The 22,121-nt window shown below is 40.4% G+C and overlaps 1 long non-coding RNA gene across 1 annotated transcript in view; it reads right to left on the reverse strand.

Annotated features, from left to right (window-relative positions):
* Positions 1-682: 682 nt before the first annotated feature.
* Positions 683-22,121, reverse strand: part of LOC122235052 — a 215,036-nt gene continuing 193,597 nt past the window's right edge. Inside the window, exons 3-4 of the long non-coding RNA XR_006213157.1 lie at positions 8,287-8,477; positions 683-750 (exon numbers count right to left, since the gene is read on the reverse strand). This is a non-coding gene — a long non-coding RNA (uncharacterized LOC122235052). The remainder of the gene's footprint in view (positions 751-8,286; positions 8,478-22,121) is intronic.

Genomic DNA, 22,121 nt, shown 5'->3' on the forward strand with positions numbered 1-22,121 from the left:
AGCCCAGTATATTAGGAGGCAATAGCACTTTGGTGAGCAAGCCTCAGTCTCGCGCCTTCTTCCCAAGTAGCTCACTGCACAACCCCGTGCGGGAAGCAAGCAGTCCAGCCCGTGCTGCTGGCTTGTACACAGAGTCGGCTGGAGCCAGCAAGACGGAAGGAGCCAGAGCCGAGAGGGCCGGGACCCGCTGCCTCCGCCGCCCCGCGCGCTGCGGCGCTGGAGCCAAGTGCAGGTGCGCGAGGGCTGGCGTCTGTGAGGATGATTACCCTCATCATGGAAGCTGCCAGACAACTTCAGCATATTCTGTGGCATGTAAACTGCCGAGAAAGAACACTGTCAGCAGTGTCATTTCTAACGAGGGAGAAACAATATATGAAGCAGAAAAAAAAAAAAAAAGATAAAGCCCCAGCCCCCCCCCCCCAAGCCCTCACCCCCACCCCCGGGCTGTACCCTGAACATCCTGGCAGGGGTCTGTACCTTCCCGCCCTCCCCCGCCCCCCGACCTTGACTCCCTATGGCAGGAAGAAGCCCCCAGAGGGGCCCTGCTATTAGCACTGACATTGGCACGTAGGGGTTAGAAAACGTGGAAACCATGTAATGGCTGAGCCCTGGAAATCTAGACAGTTGTCACACAAGTCCATCCGTTTCTTGGCCGCCTTCATTTATTTTGTTCAGGTTTATCTGGAGAGTGTCTTGTACCATATTCAGTTGTTGTTGTTTTTCCTTTTCCGTTGGTTAGTTTTAATTCAGCTATTTTTTTGTAAAAAAAAAGTTATTTTGGTTAAAGAGAATTTCTAGCCTTAACAAAGGTTTTGAGGTTGTAGAAAGTTTGATTTTTTAAATAAAATTGATTAAGTAGTCAGGATATGGTACACACACATACACACACACATACTAGTGACACACAGATCAACACACATACACTGCAACATCTATTGTCATGTGGCAAATAATAAATAGCCAATGCATTGCATGGTAGGGATGCTCCTTCTAGAAGCCCTTTCCATGTTGACAAACGCCCTTCTATCTTGAACTTCCTCACAGAACACCGCTGCCCATCTTCACTGAAATCTGGCTCTATGAGGTTACCACATCCCCTGCTGCCTTTTCAAATGGGTGTGTTCATTCTCCTACATTCCACATGCCTTAGAGGATGTCAGGATGCGGGCTTCATATCCTCCTTGTCCCCCAACTGTCTTTCCCTCTCTGTCAGCAGAAGTGTCCAGTGTTAATCTCACTTCTGGAACAAGACATATTTGTGCTTATGTTTCTGCTTGCATTGAGGCAGAATGGAAAACATCGTCCCCTCCATAATTCTCATTCCTTGACAACTCTCAGTTATTCCAATTCTTGGATTTATGAACTTTATTTTTCTTCCCTAAATACATCATTCTGTTCTTGATCTTATAGTACCATTATACTTATTCCAGTAGCCAGAGCATGCTCCCCTTTAAAAAAATGTCACATTAATTGTCTATGCAAAGACAGTTGTTTATTTCCTGTATGCAGCTTCCTGATTACTATTTGAGTACAGTCAAAAAGAAATTGGATTTTTTGTGCATGCCTGATTCCCTTGCATGCATGCTTTTGTCAAAATTTTGACACAGTGAATACAGACCTCCTCCATGTGGACCCCAATTGATTAATTAAAGGAGAAATTCATTGCAAAATTGCCAGCAGCTGTTGGCTAGAACAGAGGCTGGGGAGTCATACACCAAAAAAGGCTAGCAGTGGAATAGGACCATTTCTAGAGGGTGTCTGAATTTTGTGGAAAGTGACTTCTTCTCAATCTGAGCCTTTCATTCCATGGACTATTTAAAATATTTAATTTAATTTCCATGTAAAAACAATTCACAGTAAACATTTTCTCTCTCTCTCTCTCTCTCTCTCTCTCTCTTTCTTTCTTTCCTCCCTCCCTTCCTTCCTCCCTTCCTTCCTCCCTTCCTTCCTTCCTTTCTTTTTCTGGAACAAATGTAAAGAAGTGCATAACAAGACACATTGTCCACTACCAGGGGATTTCCTTAGCATTGTAAAGCACACCCAGGAACCACAATTCGCTTGGTGCAAGACCATTGTTAAGACCCAACACCTCTGAGGGAGAGAAAGCTAAAACAGCTTCACTTTGCAATCCCATATTCTGAATTCTACCATCAACAGGGATGCATGGCCATATGGAATTTCAGATCCACACCAAAGGGTAGATAAAAGAAGTTTCCAACAGAGGTCAAGAGCAAAGAATGTCAAAAATAAGAGTTAGGGGCATAGGTATCATTAGACATTGTGCGGAGGCTGGAGGGGAAGAAGTCAGCAGAGAAGGGGAGTTACACAGGAGAAAGGGTTCGGGGCGAAACTCTCTAATAAGTCATGGCAGTGACAATTCCTAAAGGTACTTCCTGATTCCCTCACAAAAGCTAAAGTTGAAATTTTCTCCATCTGCACTCTACCTTGCCAGGAGCTCATAAATCTAGGCTCTGACCTCACCATGATGGAGAACTCAGCTGGGACAACAGGTTGTCCCCCGAGCCGCTGCACACGGCACCAGGGGCCACCTGTGAGTCACAGCTTGTGGGAGGTTGAGGAACATCTGGCCGAGCTCATCTCCCACCACCACCAGTGGGTCTGACTCTATGTTACTTGTGTCTGTTTTAAATGTGCCTCTCTCTCCAACACAGCATCTTTGCAACATCAGGATGTTGCATAATGCCTGAGTGGAATCCAAGAACCAAGCCACACATGTAGAACTATGAGAAACCACATGTGGGAGAGAAAAATAACTCAGCTTGAATATTATTTTTCTCCTCAAAGCAGTAAATGTGTTGGAGACCACATTGAATGTTTGATACAGACTGAGAAAGGGCGTGGATGTCTGTGCTTATAAACTTCTGCACTAAAGGGACTTGGGGTATGTTTTCAAACTAATCTTCATAGTTACCATTCATCAAGTGCCTACTAAGTGTTGGACACCTTATAAACATTATCTCTGATTATCCAATATGACCACAAGAGGTTATTATTATGCTCATTTTTCTAATGAGAAAACTAACTGCTGAAATCATAAATGACCCATCAAGGTTCCACAACTGGTAAAGGGAAAAGGCAGGTTTGGGCATAGTTTCTTTTGCCAAAGTTCGTGGTCCTCCTCATTATGCTTTTTCCTAAGTCCATCTAGAAATGCTTAAAGTGACTAGTGTTGATTCCCTGTTTGCTCAACTCTATTAAGTAGGCAGAGTGTCCTTTTCTTCATGGAGCTCATTGATCCTCAGCTACAGTGGGTAATAATTCACCAAACCTGCCCAAAATTTACCTCGATTTACTCTAATGGAGTCTACCATATCCTGTAAGTAGAGAAGCAGGAGTACCACCAACTGAAAGCCAGCTCACAGCAGTAGCTTTCAGCGGGACCTTTCCTGCCTCCCTTACTCTCCTTCCTTTGCACTTTGTTCCAACCACAAAGGTCCAGAAGTCATAGGTAGCAAAATGAGGGAGAATGAACTAGGATGCAGAGGGGAAAAAAAGAAGCCAGTCAAAATCCCTGCCTAGTCACAAACTTTGGGCCTCCAATCTCAAAGAGACTCAGCCTCCAGTTCCACATTTTGAGGGGAAAGAGGTTAACATTAAATCAAGGACAGAGGGTTTTTTGTGGTTTTTTTATTGTTTTAACACCAGAGTTGATATATTATGAATTTACTTGATACTGTGTTTGGGACTGAATGGCACTATAGGGACTTTTATTACCTACCTAAAAGTGACTAGAAACTACAAATACCAAAGTGAATAGAATGGAACATGACCCCTCCACAAAAGATTTGAGACCCTTTTGGTCAATACCAAAGAAGATTCAATGTGAAAATATTCCAGTCCAAATAAGAGTGATTGGGCTCTATTTTACCTCTTGGCCAAGGGTTCTTGACCCCAGGTCCATGGTGCCTTAAAAAAGACCAAAGAACATTTTATGTATGTATGCACATGTGCATTTTTCTAGAGAAAGAATCCACAACTTTTTATCAGAGTCACAAAAAAGATGAAAATTATTCCAAAATGAAGAACTTCTGGAGGCCCAGGGCAATCTTAGACCTTGGCTTTAGATCTGGTTTATATCTCCTTCAGATGCACGACTGGTCGGTACCCAGCCAATCTTATCTTAAAGTGAACCTAAGAGGTGGGACACAGATTGAATCATGCTCCAGAAAGTCCTTTGGATGAGATTCCAGGACATCTACAGTTTAGATCAGGAGAAGATAAAAACTAGCTTTGAAATTCAGGATATAGTTTTCTAGGTTATAGAAACAACATCTTCTAATAATTGGTGGCTCATTGAGGTCACCTCTATTCTGACTATATTTTGACTCTTTTCAAGTGAATTGTGATATGCATGTTTTCTGAACCTGTGTTTTGGCATAAAATGCATATAACTCAACTGGTTTGGTTTCCTGATGCTCAGTTTCTGGTTACTAACCTTCCAAGGCCTTAGCCTTTCTGTCGTGTCCACAATTAGATTAGGTGATGCCTGGTCTGCCTGTTCTAGCTGCATCCTGGAAGGAAAAGCTAGTCCAAAGCAGCAGGTTTTAAGTAAGCCGATATCCCTACCATCCCCACTCACCCAAATCATGGGTACCTTTCCCCCCATTTGATGCCATTGCAGCCTCGGGCAGCTAACAGTCACAGGAAGTGAGTCGTTGGCATCCCAAGCTAGAATTTAAGAAACGCTTGCATAGAACATCATAGGATATCGTTAATTTGATACACAGCAAAGTAATTGGGCAAACATTAACTCTCTTTTAAGAATCAAGCACAAATAATAAAACTTAAATTGATCTACGAAAGAGATCAATTAGCTGCTAGAAATAATAGTTTACAGTCAGTTCTCAACTATCCATATTCATAAAAAGTGGCAGAGCTAATCGAACACGGCAGGTAATTTTCAAGTCATTAGTATTTGGCTTTAGAACCCTTTATTTATTTATTTGCATCCAAGTTACTTTCCTAATAATGTTTTGCTTACATTAACATTTAAATGAGGATGGAGCTCCATGCAAGCAGCTGCTGATTGCACAGGAAGACAGCCCATATCCATACCAGGTAAGAGTAGTAGAAATCAAACGAGAGATTAACATTTTACTGTGGATTAAATTTTCCAAACTCAAATAATTGAGAATGAGCTCTAATCCTCTTGAACATGACCTCTTCAGAAACTGCTCTCTGACCTTCCAGTTAAATACCCCTGTGTGTAATTCTTTGTTAAATCTCTGTTTTCCACACTAGAGCCTGAACTCCAAGGAGGCAGAACAGAGTCTGCCTCGTTCTACATTGTACCCCCACACCTGGAAAGTTTGTTGGTACATAGTAGGTGCTCACCAAATGTTTGTTCATTGAATGCATAAAATCTGCATCACTCTTTTAATGAAAAATGAGAAAAACTTATCTAGCATTACACAGAATATGTAATCAGGTCCCTAAGAGAAAACCTGATCTGGGGATGGACGCTCCATGAGCTGAGGGACCCCACTGGTCTGGTTCACTGCTGTGTACCAGCTTGGGGTTCAGTGCTTGATACATTGCACGTATGCAGCGAATAGAACCAGGCCAGTGGCCCTGCCACCTCCACTCACCCAAATCATAGATGTTTTCCCTCCACTTCAGAGGTTATCTCAATTGTGTCCCTAGCTGTGGCGTCATTGGCCAGCTAACAGTCACAGAAGCCGTTTGGGACAATGAATGAGAATAACCAAGAAAAAGCTGCAAGGCTCTGACTGCACATCTTTCCCACCAAGTTGCAGAGAAACAAAAGGGAAACGTGACAGAATTTTAAAGAGGGCTGGTAAGTCTAAGAGATAGCATAGATTTGCGCATCTGGGAACAAACAGAACCTAGTGTTACTAATGTTTGTTTCTGTGGTATAGGCATTAGGGTCTATCTGCTTCTCTCTCTCTCTCTCTCTCTCTCTCTGTCTCTCTCCCTCTCTCGCCCTCCCTCCTTTCCTCCCCTCCTCCCATCCCCTCCTCCTCCCCTCTCCTACTCCCTCTCCTGTTCCTTATCTCTGTCTCTGTCTAAAGTTGGCCTAATCTCTATTCATCTACACTTGAGCTATCTTCCTTGGGCATATCAGGACTTCTGAATCTGTGCAGCCAACCCATCAAAGTATTCTTTTAAAAAAAAAAAAAAAACGTTTTGTTACTATGCCACCCTAATGTTTCCCTCATGTGGAGTTTTCAGAATGGTAACCTTGACATCAGAATAAAAGCAATCAATCAGTGGTATGCATACTTCTGCTCTGGAATCCAGTGGGGGACCTGAGAACAAGTCAATACAGGCCTTACTAGTAAAATGAATGGACAGGAAATTTCCATTCATGAAAACAATCTTGGAGACCACCCAGTGTAGTGTCCTCACTTTACGAACAAAGGAAATTGAAGCCCAGACAGGCAAAACCACCATAACTTTTCAGAACTCATGTGAGAGCCCAAGAGTCATCCGGCTGACAAGGGAGACATTTTCTATTTGTGGCTACACTCTGACTCGACAGATAGCTTCTTCCCCTCATCAGGTAGACAGACACCTCCTCTAGCAACCATCCTATGTACCCTAACTTTCAGAACCAAACTCCTAGAAGTAGAATTTGGTACCTACTAAATTTATTTTCTCCCCTCAATCTATGGCCCTATTCAAGAATAGCTATTCAGAACCTCCTCCTCCTCCTCTCTCAGCTCTTATCCAGCTGCTAAGAGATTTGCTTCAGATTCCAGAATTTAAGTTACCATGCCCCTCCTTCCAGATACATGGATCCATTTTTCCCCTTGGAGGATTTGCCAAAAGCCGAAGTAATAATCCTAACAATCTTTCAATTAAGTAAGATAATATTTATTACTTTTAACCTAAAGGACCCTTGTTCAACAGGAATACAATTTCACATCTGTGCAGATGGGACCCAGCTGACAGTGGACTCAGCAGATTGTGTGAGACTTGATAAAATCGCCTTCTTCTTCCTGACGTTTGAACAGCCCCCTTCTCCTGCCATATGTAGCCAAGAAAATAAGCCAGAGCCTGGTGCCCTAGTGATGAGCTGGCATGTGGCTCCTGGGTTTGTCCCCCAAATAAGCAACGTGTTTATTCAAAGGAGTTTATTTATTCTGCCTGCAGAATAGGCAAGGTATCAGCCAAAATGAATCCTGGCCAATGATTCATGCCATTCAAATTATGTGACATCCTTGCCCTATCCATTGCCTTAAAGTTGGAAAGGAGAGGACAGGCCAGCTATTGACTAGAGAAGTCCAAGCTTTGCTGTTGATATTTGCACAATCACCAGCATCCTAGGTGGGCAAGGGAGACAAAGAAATGTCTCAGCCCGGACTCCACTGAAAACAGAACCGGACAGGGGTGCCTAATTTGAAAGGTGAAGTCCTGAAGCAGTGAGAGTTAATGAAAAGAGAAGTGTGACAAGGAAGGTTACAGAGCCACAGCGTGTCACTGTACTGGCCACTGCTTTACCATAAGCCTCAAAGACACACAGCTGGTCGCTCAGCAGGTGCAGCTACTCAGCCACCTGGGATGTCTCCAGACAGGCTGTGCATCGAAGCTGCTCAAAGCAGTCCCTTCAAAGAGGAAGGAGGGGAAATTTATCTGCATGGCTACTTCCCCTCTCTAGTCTCCCAGATTCATTACAAAGGGAGTTCTTTTCCCCAAATCCCAAGTCATGTCACCTAGCTCCCTCAGTAGCTGCTGAAGAAGCCCGTCCCAGTACCTCAGTGTCCTGCTGCATCCAAGCCTGGAAGTGGTCGGAGGGGCCAGAGACCCCACGGGTTCAGCTGACCGGCCCCAGGTGGCAAAATTGCACAGGCCCGTGAAGGACCAACCAATCTGTCTCGGTGACAGCTGAGGGCCAGGCAAGCAGGTGCGGTTGGGGATGCTGATGAGGTGCTGAAGATTACAGCATGAAACGGCAGCTAGGATTACAATCATATCCAAAGCACAGAAGTAGATCTTCCTTCTTCAGCTTTTGCCAAATATCTCCTTGTGCTGAGAACCTGGACTGTGTCCCTAATGACAAAAGTATAGCGGACATGCCAACCTAGGCATTACAAAATCTTCAGTCAAAATGATCTGTTCTGCTGGATGCAATAGTGTTTATGTGGGTGCTAAACCCTAGAAACAGACCTTGTGATCTATTACAAAGACCACCAATGAGCTCCTAAGCACCAAATCCAATGAGTACCTTCCAATATTTACTTAACTTGACCTTTTTACAATGTTTCACACAGCTGAACATTTCTTTCAATAGGAAACGTTTACCTTCTTTGGATTCCACATGCAGATCTCTTCTGATTCTCCTCTACCTTCTTTGTCTCCTCTGGTGGGTACTTTCCCTCTGCTAACTCTCAGCCTGATGCACTTTTTAGTCTACATGTTCTTCCTAGGGAACCTCATCTGCTCCTCTGTGCTAAGGATTCCCACAGCTCCAGACTTGTGAGTAAGACATGATCCTGACAAAAGGAAAAAGACAAAAGGTATCAAGTATTATGACAGTGTGTATGAAATGCTATGCTAAAATGTGTTATAATAGATGTGCACACAGAACACACTCAGCCTGAAGAATCTGCTTAAACCAATTCTGAAAGGATAAGAAGGAGTTATTCCGAAAGATGAAAAGAGGGAGAAAATTCCAGGGAAAAAAACCAAACAGAACACAGGCCTAAGACAGCATGGGATCGGAGAATAAGCGATGAATCTGAAAGGAGACCTGAAAAGGCTACAGAGACACGACTAGAAAGGCAAGCAGGGGAGGGTCATAAAAGGCCTGACATGACAGGCCGCAGCGTCTGGACTTCATCCTGAGAGCAGGATCAAGGCAGGGTCAGCTTTCTATTTTATAAATATTCCTTTGTGAAGACGGGCTTGGAGGAGATGCCAGGGGAGGATGGAGACCAATGGGGAGGTTGTTGTCCCACCCAAGCAAGACACTCTAAGACATTAAGAGTTTGGCAGTAATGACCTTCGTTTCTCCCATCTAAAGTAACTTGTACAAGGGAAATCCTGAGCTAATTCCAACATTTTTGTCTTTATACTTATGGAATAATGAACTGCTGTCTTGATTCTCAAACATTTACTTGATTTCTGGGTATCCCAGGCAACTATTTGTTCAGGGTTCTCCAGCAAATCTGGGAAATAAAAAGTATTTTGTAATGGTCCAAATCACCTATTTTTCTATCATTTTTTTTTTGTTCATTAAAAAATGTTTATCAAATAGTTACAGGAGGAAAAGTCCTCTTTCAGTTATAGAAAGATGTGAGTTAAGAAAGATGACTTTCAGTTATAGAAAGATGTGAGTTATAGAAAGATGACTAAGACGCAAGTCCCCAGGAAGTAATATTTTAGTGGGATGCAGTCAGAAAGAGCATAAACTGTGAAATGGGGCAGATGAAAGAGGAAGGAGGGACCAAGAGAGAGGTTCTGGCAGTGTGCCATGCATGGCTGCAGAGGAAGAAGGGGGTAACTGTGTTTGGGAGGTTTGATTCAGGCTCGAAATGACTAGGATCTCAACTAGGCAGAAATGAGGGGACAGATATCCCTGACAAAGTCCCAAGGGCCTGACATCACTGTTGAATGACTAGGTTTGGTCAAAGTGGCAGGTATCTAAAGGAACATAGTAGAAAAAGAAAAATGGCGGACAGTTCAGGAAGACCTTAATATCCAGGTTAAGGCAGTAGCAGCCGAGCTGCTTAAGCAGACATCTCTTGGAGCATCCGTGTGTCTCCATGAGGGCACAGAGCCATTTGCAGTGTACTGACTCAGCAAAATTATTCCTACAACTGTTTGAATTGAAGCAAATTGAATCCATTTTCACATCGACAGCACTGCCTTGTTATTAACCCTAGGAAGACGAGAACTTTCTCACGAGCACTGCTGTCAGAGCAGTTACCTTGGCACATCCTCAAACGTCCCCAGTCCCCTCATGGCGCCTGGATACGAGACAGCTCCATGAGCCTGCAGGGTTGTCCAGATGTGGTTTCTTCTCACTTACAGGAAACTCCATTACTTTAAATTTTAGAGGCCAGGGCCGCTATTTTATGAAGCCTATGTGAAGTCAGAATTACCTAATAACACATCGAGATGTAATCTACTTAAACCCATGGGGCCGAAAACGCACTAGTTACGAGACAAGTTAATAGGTTAAACTAACATCCTAAATTGAATTCACTGAGGAGACCTAGAAATAACTTCAAGAGGCTCATTCAGGGAACCCTGAGGAACCTTACCTGAAAGATATGACTACAGAGAAAAAGAGAGAGAGAGAGAGAGGGAAAGATAACAGAGAATCAGGGACCAAGAACAAAGTCTCTGACTTCAATAAAGGTCAAAACAATATACTCCAAACTGTTCCAGACAGATAAAATAATCTGTCCAAAATTAAATGATATTATGTATGGTCATTGTTGTGAATCTTTATACAACAACTTGGCCAGACAGAGAGGAAAATGTTTTCTCTCTTAATTTGGTGCTATAGTCTATCTACTTCATGAAATGTTAAGGTGAAAAAGTCTCAACTCTTCCATTGTTAATTTATATCTATCCTGGGTTTCTATCTGGTTTGTTGTTGTTGCTGTTTGTGTTTGTCTTCAAAATGTCTTTGTCTGGATACCATAATTATATGTTCTTATCAGAGAAGAGTCCTTACTATGTTCAGCTTACTCCTTACTCTGTTTTAATTCCTTCCTTTTCTTGTGTCTCACCTGCCCTCCTCTTCCCAAGGCCAAAATGGTGGACAGGAGGCAAGAACAAAGGAATCAGAAAGATACTGTGGTAAGCGCGCTGACAGAAATGGCTCCTATCTTCCCTCACTTCAAAACTAAAGACACCTTTACAATCTTGGATTTGGAATTCAGAACCACTTTCTCCATCTTGTTGTCTCCTCCCAGTGAGTTATTATCACCTCATGGGAGTGTAGAAGGATAGAGGGTGAGCAACCTAGACCATGTTCTACGTGGGACCCTGGTTTTTGTTGGTGGTGGTGGTGGTGATGGTGGTGGTGGTGGTTTTTGGAGAGAGAGACAGACAGACAGACAGACAGTGCACATAAGCAGGAGAAGGGAAGAGGAAGAGGGAGAGAGAGAATCAAGCAACGCGGGGCTTGATCCCATGACCTGAGCCAAAACCAAGAGTCAGGCGCTTATTCACCTGAGTCACCTAGGCACCACTTGGCAACCTGGTTTTACTTTGGTGTGTAGGAACCCCAGAAGTTAAAGGTTGCTATATAAGTCTTCTGTCACTACTGTAACAAATTGCCACAAACTGGATGGCTTAAAAAATAAAAATCATTTTCTCACAGCTTTGCCAACCAAAAGTTCAAGATCAAAGCCACATTCCCTCAGAAGGCTCTAAGGGTGAATCCTTCCTGGCCTTTTCCAGCTTCTGGTGGCTGCTGGTATTTCTTGAGTTCCTGGGCTTGTGGCTCCATCATTCCAATCTCTTCTATGTCTAATCATCGCCTCAGCTTCTATGTCTTTTCTACCTTTCTCAATATCCCTCTGCCTTTCTCTCATAAGAGTATTGTCATTGGATTTAGGTCCTACCCAGAGAATCCAAGATGATCTCTTCATCTCGAGATCCTTAACTTACTTTCATCTGCATTGACCCTTTTTCCAAATAATATCCACAGAGTTCACGAATTAGGACATAAACCTATCTTTTCGGAAGCCACCATTTGTATGGTTTTACAACGTCCACATACTAAGACATAACGTTCTTGCTGGTTACCAGGGCCTTGCCTCAGGGAGTCAAACACTCTCCCAAGCCAGCCAGTGCCACAAATATCATCCCAAGTCTGAGTCAGAACACTTGCCTAGTTAAATGTGTTTCCAAGACAAACAAACGGAAGCCTGCTCCTATTTGAGAGTTTAGACAAAGCCTGAGAAACATCAGATGAGCAATTCTTTCAGCAGGACATAGAAACACTTTGAACACTAGGATTTAGGTACTTCATTTACATGCCACTTGTAAACTATTTTAATATGTACAGGCTATTGTTAGTGTGAAGTCTTTGGGAAGAAATATGCTCCAAGTGGTAACATTTTACCTCAGAAATGACATAGAACCCTTTGCCTTCATGTACATTACATTTCAAAAAAAAGGTAGATATTATACTGTCTTGTACCAAATGCCCTCAAGATTTTTTTTTTTGAAACCATAATATAAAACATCTTTTTCTCTGGCTCTAATCCAATTTCTTTGAGTGATGTGTAAACCGTACAATTGTTTGTAGCTCTGTGTCAGTATCCATTACTTTTGAAATGACCCCTACATTTCACATTCTATATAACATTTTCCTGTCTTCTCTGGGAATTGCAGAAGATCCTTCGTAGACACACTAATTGCTTGTGACACCCACAGTCCTTTTGAACACTGACGTTTTCTTGGTGAACCAGTAAATACTCTGTTATTTGGAGAGGACATTGTTGCAAAACACTTTCCCTGATTCTTGCTTTCTACTTAAACATCATAATCACACAGGGCTGAGTTATAGCTTCACTGCTGCCCATGCATATTGTACTCTTGGCATTACAGGAGCTTCAGAAACTGCTCAGTCCGTCAAAGTACCGGTAATGATTTCTTTTGTGGGTATATTAATCTCACAGAAACTAAGCATTACATTTTAGACAATAAAGCTTGCAAAAGACCTGTCAAATCTATATTTTTTAAATGCTTTATATTACGTTCTTCCAAAACACACCCCACTGCATTGACCTTTAAGCACATTAACCTCTGCAGGGAAATTTCTTAAATCCATATTATATGCATAAAACCTCTAATTCAACGTTTAGCGAGGAAAATAGATCGTAGTTGGTGCTAAAATGTCAATGAGTCATCCACATCTGACAGTAGATTGCTGAACGACAAACAATAGCATTAAGCTTGTCTTAAGAGAAAATGTAGCGTGGCTAAAAACACTGTTAGGTCCAAGGCAAATGTTCAAAAAATAGGCACTCTCTAACACACCAAAATCTGATTTACAAAGATTCCTAAATATAAATTGGGGGTTGCAATCTGTCACCGGCACCAACCACCATGACTTACTCAGCATTGTTTCCCCCAACCCAAGTTGCAGTTTCTGGTTTTTCCTCCTTTTTGGCCATCAAATAAATACCCTTATTTGCCCAACCTCCTCTCCTCTCTCTCCCATTTCTTGGCTTTCAACTCTTCGCAATTTGGTGGAGTTTAGACAGGTCTTCTTTCTTTTTACATTGAAATACATTTCACGTATAACGCTGTGTAAGTTTAAGGTGCTCAACATGTTGCTCTGATGCATTTAGATATTATGATTGTCTTTGAAGCGTTGGCTAACACCCTTATCATCACATAATTGTCATTTCTTTTTTGTGGTGGGAATAATTTACATCTAGTCTCTTAGCAAGTTTGGTGTTTATAGTACAATATTGTTGTCTATGATCACTATGCTTGTGCATTAGATATCCAGGACTTCTTTCTCTACTGGTTGTACGTTGGGTCTTCTTTCTGAAGTATCCACATATCCTTATCTCCCTCAGTCCCACGCTTCTTCTCAGCCCTCCTTCAAATCTTTGTGGTGACTTCAGAAAATATCCATGCCCTCTTTTCTTTTCCCTACTTTGTTCCATTTATGAGTTAAATAAACTCACTATAGGCACGACTGGGAAGCATTAAGTGCGGAGTCCCGCAACATTGTAAAATCAAAAGAAAGGAAAGCCATACGCTTACAAGTGAAATAGGGCATAATAAGTAATCAGCATCTTGACCACTTGAGCCCTTCAAAGCACCTGCAAAGGCTTCTCTCTCCAATTTAGCATCTAATGTCTTTCTGGGTTGATCGATCTGCTGCAAGTGCAGACATTCAAGATAAATTCAAAACTATTTCTTGCCTATTTGTGACTTCTCTGTTTTGCTCACTAGCATTGTACACATACTGTTTTCTCTCCACTTTTTAAAGTTTGACTATACACTAACTTGTTTCACTGTGCTTATAAGGCTTTGTAAGCTTTCAAATTAGTTCCATCACATTTGGGATCCTTTTCCTGTCAACAGATTCAGTCAAAATGCAAATGAATGCCTAAACAGTGACCCACTGTAAGTCGATGCTATATTATTCAGTGTTTTCCCCATAGACAAACTTCATCTGTTCAATGTTGCGTCTAAGACTAAGAGTTGCTCATTTTTGTGTGTAGATTTTTTTTTTTTTGGCCACCCAAATTTGAAAGAGTTAATGATTTCAAAGATTCAGAATTCCCTAAGCCCCTTTCAAATTATTTTCTCTTCCTTATTTCCACATAGGCAAACAGAATTCTGTAAATCTGTTTAAAAGGTGATCCTCAATAAGAAATCTGGGGATTTAGAGGAGGGGAATGTATGGTCAATTTGGTGAATCTAAAATCTCCTATTTTATAGCACAAGTCTATATTCACCGTTTCTTTATTCACTTACTTGCTTCTTTGTTGTCTTGCCTACTAAGGAGTGAGCTCTGTAAGAGTGAGGATCTTGTCTATTTTGTCTTCCCCAGTGTCCCCATAAAGTTGATATTCCAGAAACAATTTTGACCAAACAAAATATTTAACTTATCAGTTATTTTGATTATTTAGGTTCTGGTAGGCTTTGCCTTTGCTTATTTCATCATTTTAAAAAGAAAAAGAAGACCTGAGCATGTGTGTATGCTAGATTTAGAATCCTGGAAACTAGAGCTGGAAGAGATCCTAGAAATTGTGTCATTTAAAATATTGATTTTATAGCTGAGGAAATAGGGTGATAGGGAAACAGCCTAAGTCATCTAATGCCCAAGGCCCCTCACAGCTGGATAACGGCCAGGATGCTATCCCAGCCCTTAAACCAGTGAAGTCTCATAGGATGAGGCCCCCCCCCCCCGCCCCCCGGGGACACAGAGCTTATCCTTCCCGTAGGAGCTGGTGTGATCCTGTTGGCTCAGCAGAACATATGTAGATCTCTATTTACAAAAGAAAACAAAAAGTGAGATAGAGGATTGTGTGATGAAAGTAGAATATCGTCCTGCATTTCTTTCATTAGGCAACATTATTTTCTGCATTATTTTCATTTAGCCAACAAACTTTTACGTGCTGGGGACAGTGGCTTAGGGGAAAACCAAAACAAAGAGCACAAGCACCACCATGTGCATGAGCCTCGACTAGGTCCAGATCTCAGACACGTCTGAGCTCGGGAGGGAACACAGGGTTCCAACACATATACACCGCAGATTCCTGTAAACAAAGTGTTTTCCTAGTCATTGTTTCAGTTCGTCCTCACAGCTACCCTGTAAGGCAGCAGGGAAGACATTGTGTCAGTTTTACAAACAAGGAACCTGAAGGTGAAGGTCATTAGTAAACTGCTCAGGGTCACACAGGTAGCTGGTGATGAGAGACAGAATTAAGTCCTCTGATCCCATGACAGTTCAATGTATGTCTTCACTACTCAAATGCATGTACTTTCTTAGTCTCACACTATCCTTTTTTTTTTTTTTCCCTGAATTCGTTGGATTTAAACGTACCTTCTATACGTCTATCCCTCCTGTCCCCAGATCAGGATCTGAGCTCCTGGCTAAGATGTTTACACACTCTTTATTTATTTTTTTGTGCCTGAAAAATAGTAATGATTTTCTCTCTTTAGTGCTCTTCATAGGGAATGCATTTCTCTTAGGAGTCTTCAAACGGTTAATTGACAAATATCATAAGCCCTAGAAGAAAACAGCAGCTTCAAGATTCTGTGGTTTCAACGTATCCGTTGCAGAATATACACTGAACTTTCCCCTTCTCTCTCTGCTACCCATAAACATATATACACACAGTGTGATTATACCACACTCCCCTTCCACCTGAAATTGTTATCTCAAGCACTACTGGATTAGCCTAAGGCAAATATAATGGAAGCCATGGGTGGGGCCGAAGTGGAAGATCACCGGGGGTATACCACAAGAAAAAAAACCTGAATAGATGTTGCGGTGGGAACAGAGGCAATATACAATGGCTGGATCACTGAAGGGGGACGTTGGCAAAAAAGAAATAGTCAAATAGGAGGAACCTTAGGAGAAGCTAAAATAAGAGACAAGTTGCTGAGACTAGAACAAAGGTACACTAAATAGTGCAATTACCCCTTGTTGCTTCTGATAATCTCTGTAGTAAAATGCCAACGGGGTACTTCAGTTTTGAAGAAAACCACTGGAGAATGTTGGTAAGAAGGCAAAGTGTGTCTTCACTGTCCTTTTTTAGGGACCCAAGGCACAGGCAGCTCTTCTCATATGGCCACGACCATGGCTGGCTACAGCAATTGGTAGGGCCGGTACAAATAGAGGTTCCTAACTGTGTGGCAAGGCTAAGTTGTCCCATCCTCCCTACCCCCATCACTTGGCTCCTCTGAGAGGCCTGGGTGCATCCTGCATGTCTAAGCTCCATTCACTCTTCCCCCTGTTCTCACTCTCCCCCCTCTCCTTGTCTACTCCTTAGATCTATGGGTGCACACACCCACTGTACCACAATTCACTCTTATGAGGACAAACTGTTACCTTGAAAGCCAGCTCACAGGTTTAACCAGGAATTTTGAATTCCCCAGAGCATGGTCTAGAAGAGGAGCTAGGCACTGGGTGGGCACATCCCCTTGGCCATCTCCCCACTGTCTCCTGTCCCCAGTAAGAGCAACCAGAAGATATCCATGAGTATTGTGGGACCAACACGGGATCCTGACTGCTTGGGACTAGGGGTTACATTGAAACCTGGAGCCATGGGGGCAAAAAAAAAAAAAAAAAACCAGTAGGAGATTTGCAGGTTCAGAAATCCTGACGTCATCTTCACAAAACCAGCAATTGTGGCTTGCAGGATTTCTGACCCTGCCCAGCTTCCTACCGAGACGATGAGGGGGAAAAAAAGTCTCAGAAATTGTGAAGGATACATTTAACCTGTAAACCAGCCCTCATCTTTTAGACTTAGACATGAAAAAAGGGCACGAATGTATCCCCCAAATTAAAACAGATGTCTTAGACAATCATAGCCTAAAACTAAATAATCTCCCCAGCTTTATTATTTTATGCTTCTATTTTCCATTAATTTGAAGAGGAACTTTCAACTTTGGATTGTAAAACAATTATGAGAACAATGGAGGCTTCCTTTGGTTCTTCCCTGGAGGTAAAAGCCTAAAAGCAGAGCTTTAAAGAGCCTATCCAGCTTGTTTGTTAGTGTAGGGAAACGGAGGTTAATTAATCTAGTTTTGGGAATGCTAGATAATATCTATGTTCAGTTGCTTACACATTACGCTGTCCAATTAATTTCTCCCAAGGACTTTGATACAAGATTATTCAGCTCAAAACTTCTGGCTTGAAACTCTTCAAGGTCCTTGGGGTGACCACGAGAAAGAACATATTTAAGAAACTATCACCTTCTTTTCGTCTTTCATCCTGGTTGGAAGCTGCGCTCTTCTCAAAGGTTAACGAGGTTGCAGAACCTTCAGGGAGTGTGGCCAGGACACCCATTTCAATTGCTCTCACGTGCTTCTCTTATTCAATTCTCGGAAGCACAGTCTGGAGCTTGTGCTCCAAGATGCCTGCCTTTCAGCCCACCAGGGCTTCCTTCAGAAGCTGGCTGGGCCCAGAAAACAGTCAGACGCCCTTGGAATCTTTAAGTGGTTTTCTGACAGAAGGTTTAGCCATTTCTCTTCCCGGTGCTCATTTTAAAGTTAAGCACATGAACACACATTTTTTGAATCCCAAAGAAGACTTTTAATTGATTCCCTGAATATTTTAAGGTCTAGTAATTCCATTGATGTTGCAAACACTGCAATTCATTCCAGCTGCTGGTCTAATCGCATTCATTAACAGGCTTATTTTTACCTGCCAGCTAATATTTTACCTTACATCAATAAGTCTTCAGTTTTCTAGTAAAATTGTGTACAAAATAAAATGGATCGCCCAACCTTCTGATTGTTCCACAGGGGTTGGGTCAGCCAACATCCCTCCTTCTGAGACAATAAACTCAAGAATGCACATGCTACTCATTTGTGACAGACAAATACAACGTTAGATTATTCCAAGGGCAAGTTTTTCTAGCATAGTCTACCAAGTTAATTTTTTCTTTTATATTACATAAAATAAAAAAGGAACATAATTGGTCACTCAGATGTAAACAAAAGACCTTACAGTAGGTTAAAATAACTCATATGCCAATGTCCTCTATAGGACATGGTTTCTTTTCAGTAATGATGTTTTATTAAGGTTTAACCATCCATGATGTCTTTGTCCATTCTTGTGTATGGCAATAGGCTTACGAAAAAAAAAATGGCCCAGAATCGAATGTGTAGCATGTGTCATTAAAACATAGAACAGGTAAATGACCCACATGACAAGCCAACCAAGTCTCTTGGGATCATTTGCTAATGCTTTGTGTACTGAAAGAAGAAGTAGGAAATCCCATCTACAGAGTTCAGAGCTAGATCTCTCCAGGTAAACTGTCATTAAACAATAAGAGTCCAAGAAATAATAGAATTATGGTTAAGAGACCACATGGCCTTGACTTCTAGAATTGCTACATATGAACTGTGAGCTTGGGTAAGACAAGCTGTGTGAAACCTACATTCTTATATTAAATATAAACTGAAATTTTGCATGTAAGGTGCTTAATACACTACCTGACATATAATAAACCCTCTAAAACTGCAAGCTAAAAGAAAAAAAAGTTGTATTTTGTATTCAACTACCATCACATCTCTTAAACTGGGTTTTATGTCATAATCACAAGCCAAAAATTTTTCTACAAGGCCATAGTGACATTATTTGACTCCCAACTCACTACCTCATTGTAAAAACATAACTACAGGGGTGCCTGGGTGGCTCAGTAGGTTAAGCATCCAACTTAAGCTCAGGTCATGATCTCAACAGTTGGTGAGTTCGAGCCCCATGTTGGGCTCTGTACTGACAGCTCAGAGCCTAGAGCCTGCTTCAGATTCTATGTCTCCCTCTCTCTCTCTGCCCCTCCCCTGCTCATGCTCTGTCTCTTTCTGTCTCTCAAAAATAAATAACTATTAAAAAAATTTTAAATGATAACAAACAAAAACATCACTACTCCTCTCATTATCCATTTCTGCCCTCCCATACTCATTTAACTTCAGCCACACCTGCCTCCTACCTAATCTTAAAACATATCAGGTACAGTTCTGACTGAGATGCTTTTTATGTACAGTTCCCTGTGCCTAGAAATAATCTACTACCAGATTTCTTCATGGCTTATCCCCATAACTCCTGTATGTCTTTGTTCAAACTTCAATTATTTAAGGAGGTCTTCCCACATCACCCTCACTTAAAATTCTACCCTTGCTTCCCAACCTTCCATATATTATTTCCCTGCTTTTTCTCTGAAGTATTTATCACCATCTGACATACAATACATTTTAGTTGTTTATGTTTTTGTCGACTGTCTCCTCAACAGGAATATAAGTTTTGTAAAGACAGTGTCTTTTTTTTCTGTTTTTGTAAGTAAAGAAAGAAGAAAATAACAAACATGAAACACAGAAAGGCAAAATAGTCGTGCATAGAACTGAGATACAAGACAAAAAAAAATAGCATAAAAGTTGACAAAGGATTAAATGGAGTTAAAGTATTTTAAGACCACTCTCATATCAAGAAAATGGATAAAAAGAATCAAAAAATATCAGTCTTTGATAATTTAAAAATGCATATTGTATTCTTCAGGATAACCACTGAAAAAATAATAATTGTACAACTACCAAGCTGACATGATTAGGAAAGTGGGACAAGAATACATGACTAAGAAATAATCTATTGAAACACAAGGCAAGAAAGAAAGAAAATAGGAGGATAAAGAAAGTTAGGAAAATTGAAAACAGATATAAAATGGGAGATTTAAACAAATGTATCACTGATTATATTATAAGCTCATATTAAAAGACAAAAATGGTGGGGGTGCCTGGGTGACTCAGTCGGTTAAGCGTCTGACTTCAGCTCAGGTCATAATCTCAGTTTGTGAGTTCAAGCCCCGCATCAGGCTCTGTGCTGACAGCTCACAGCCTGGAGCTTTCTTTGGATTCTGTGTCTCCTCTCTCTGCCCCTCCCCCATTTGTGCTCTGTCTCTCTCTATCAAAAATAAATAAATGTAAAAAAAAATTTTTTTAAAGAAAAAAATGGTCATATTAAAATTTAAAATTTATAATATGCTGATTATAAATAATATATCTGAAAATAAGGAACCAAAAGTTGAAAATACAAGGATGGAAAAGATACAACATACAATCATAAAACAAAAAGGTTGATTAAATTATACAATACCAGACAAAGTAAATAAAATACATAACTAGAGAAAAGTGGGAAATGTCATATGAAAGGGGGTTAACCATCTTAATCCATTATTAATTTGTATTTACCTAATATCATAATTTCAAAATATAGAGAGAAAACAGAACTACAAGGTGAAACATAAAGCCAATAATCATAGTGGAAAACATAATCACAATCTTCTCAGTAAATGGTAGAATAAAAGATAGTAAATACTTGGAAGATCTGAACAACATAATTAAGAGACTTTAAGTAACTGACTTGTAGATAACAGTACCCAAGAACTGCAAAATATACCTTCTAAGGCACATACCAAGCATTGATAAAAATTAACCATATGCTGAATCATCAAGAAAAACTCAACAAATTGCATAGTATTTAAATGATCAGAATATGTTCTGTGACACAATTCTATTAAGCTTGAAATCATTAACAAAACAAAACTAGAAAATCTCCATATCTGTGTGAATTAATATGTATAGTTATTATTTGATTAACTGATGATAAACTGTGGAATGTGGATAAGCCCATTCTCACAAGGAAATGTATAGTATTCATTACAAAAGAAGAAAAGATGAAATTAATAAGTTAAATATTCATCTCACTAAGTTAGCCATAAAACAGTAAAATAAACCTAAATATAGTAAAAGGAACTAAACAGACAAGAATAGAAATAAAATAGAAAAAAATACGATAAATAGGATCAACAAGACCAAAACTGTTTCATTATAAAATCAATACATTGATAACATTCTCCATAAGATGGATCAAGAAAAAAGGAGAAAAGGCATAAATAACCGTGTTAGATATGAAATAGGTAACATCACAAAACATTAAAGAGATTATAAAACAATATTATAAAAAAAGATCTTAGGAAGATATTGCTGAAAATATAGTGAAAAGCTTACCACTCCTTTTCAACATTGTAGTGGCAATCCTTGCTAATTCAATAAGGCAGGAAAATGAAATAAAAGGTTCATAGATTGGGAAGGAAGATATAAAACTGTCCTTGTTTACAGATGGCATGATTGTCTACATAGAACAACTCAAAGAATGGACAAAAGAAACTCCTGAAACTAATAAGTGATTATAGCAAGGTTCCAGGATACAAGGTTAATATAAAAGTGTCAATTTCTTTCCTATATACCAGTAATGAACAAGTGGAATTTGAAATTAAAAACATAATATCATTTGCATTAGCACCCCCCCCCAAATTAAATCGTTAGGTATAAATTTCACAAAAAGTGTACATCTATATGAGAAAAACTACAAAAGCCTAATGAATGAAATAAAAGAAGAACCAAATAAATGAAGAGATATTCCATGTTCATTGATAGGAAAACTCAGTATTATCAAAAATGCCAGTTCTTCATAACTTGATCTATAGATTCAATTCCCAATCAAAATATCAGCAGTATTTTATGGATATTAACAAACTGGTTCCAAAGTTTATATGGAAAGTCAAAAACACAGAATAGCCAACACAATATTGAAGAAGAAGAACAAAGCTGGTGGGCTAATGGTACCCAACTTCAAGACTTACTATAACACTATAGTAATCAAGACAGTAATATATTGAAAGAATACACGAATAGATTAATGAAACGGAATAGAGATCCCAGGAATAGAACTCCCATGAATATAGTAAACTGATCGTTGAAAAAGGAGTAAAGATAATACAATGGAGCAAAGATAATCTCTTTGACAAATGGTGCTGGAACAACTGGATATCTACATGTAAAAAAAAAAAAAAAGAAAAGAAAGAAAAAGAACAAGAACATAGACACACAGATCTTACTCTCTTTATAAAACTTAACTCAAA

Source organism: Panthera tigris, chromosome F2 (assembly GCF_018350195.1).
Source record: "Panthera tigris isolate Pti1 chromosome F2, P.tigris_Pti1_mat1.1, whole genome shotgun sequence".
Classification (NCBI taxonomy): Eukaryota; Metazoa; Chordata; class Mammalia; order Carnivora; family Felidae; genus Panthera; species Panthera tigris.